The sequence below is a fragment of the Echinops telfairi genome, unplaced genomic scaffold (genome assembly GCF_000313985.2).
Source record: "Echinops telfairi isolate 266 unplaced genomic scaffold, ASM31398v2 ScPeMD7_5592;HRSCAF=6446, whole genome shotgun sequence".
Classification (NCBI taxonomy): domain Eukaryota; kingdom Metazoa; phylum Chordata; class Mammalia; order Afrosoricida; family Tenrecidae; genus Echinops; species Echinops telfairi.
The window spans coordinates 51,038,024-51,039,367 of record NW_022109491.1 but is presented as its reverse complement, the minus strand read 5'-3'; the positions used below and the strand labels follow the sequence as shown (position 1 = coordinate 51,039,367).

The following is a 1,344-nucleotide window of genomic DNA, read 5'->3' as shown; positions in this document are numbered from 1 at the left end:
CCCTGCCCCGCCCGCCCCCTGGCCTCCAGCCGGCCCACTCCCGGCGCCCAGCCTGGCTGCTTCTCTCAAAGGGTGATTGTTTCCGGGGATGGACCGTGGAGGGCGGTTCGTGGTTACTAAGAGGCCGAGCTGGGGTGTGGGTGCCCACTCCCGCTTGGATCGAGCGGGCATGGGGTGGCCGGGGAGGGCGGGTGGGACTGTGTGGGGTGGGGGTGCAGTCCCAAGGCTCAGACCAGTCAGGCGACACCACCTGTAGGCACTGCGGTCCTCTCTAAGGGCCTGGCAAGATGCAGTGTCTGCGCTCAATCCATCCCCGACCCTCAAGACGCCTCCAGAGACCAGGCAGCAGCTGGGGTGCTGTGAAGGCAGGCATGACTGTGTGCGTGCGTGTGTGCACATGTGCGTGTATATGTGCACCCATCTGTGAGCGTGCAGATGTCGCAGGGGCACGGAGCCATTACGGAGAGATTCCCAAACGCTCCCTCATCACGCTGCCAACTGAGAAGCGATCCTTGTACATGGTTTAAAGGTTCGCGCCCCCTGGATTGATTGTCTTCTGAACACCTGTGGCGGAGCCCTGCCACTTGTGTCCTCCTCCCAGCCCGCGGCGAAGACCAGCTGCTGTGGCTGGACTCTGTCCCCACCAGAGCCAAAAGGGATCAATCTCTCTAATAGATCAAATCCTCTCACGGGCTCTGAAGCCTGTGGCCCGCTTCCAGGCACTGCTAAGCAGAACTGCATCAGTAGGCAATGTGCTCCTGCGTCCTGATGTGGAGAGTCACAGGACCTCACCAAATCAGGCCCTAATATTTCAACTGGTGGGGGCGGGTAGGGAGAGAACCTTTAGAATCTGCCACTTTAGTCAAGAGGTGAGGTGAGGAAGAGGTCCCCCGCCCCCACAGACGTTTGAGAATATAGTTGATTACCACTCTAGGGGCAGAGTTCCCTCTCCCTGTTCTAGTCCAGTGCTCAACAGCCCTCTTTGCCAGCAAGGAAGTTCTTCCAAATCAACTCCCAAATCTAGCCCGCATGCCTCTTGCTGCAGTGCAGGGTCAGTTCCTTATTATCTTAATGGAGCACGAATGGCAGCCAGGCCTCCCCTGCTTTTTTTTTCCTGTTGGAATAACCCTTGCTACTTTCAGTTTCCCTCAGTTATTTTCTCACCCCCCCCCTCCCCAACAGTGCTGTTTCTCCTCTGATTCCGACCCCAAATGGGGGAGGAATAACGGAAAGCCCAAGACGGGGCAATAGGGAGAATACAGAGACATGACCAGCCCATTAGTCTGCCAGGATAGCAAGGTGACTTCCCTCTCAGCTGAGCCAGTCATTCAATAGGCCAGGAGA

General features: G+C 57.5%; 1 protein-coding gene across 1 annotated transcript in view; it reads right to left on the bottom strand.

Annotated features, from left to right (window-relative positions):
* The window catches only part of B3GAT1 (beta-1,3-glucuronyltransferase 1), a 43,403-nt gene extending 43,138 nt beyond the window's left edge, over positions 1-265 (bottom strand). Inside the window, exon 1 of the mRNA XM_045295357.1 lies at positions 251-265. The gene's annotated coding sequence lies outside the window, so the exon portion shown is untranslated. The remainder of the gene's footprint in view (positions 1-250) is intronic.
* Between the last annotated feature and the right edge of the window lie 1,079 nt (positions 266-1,344).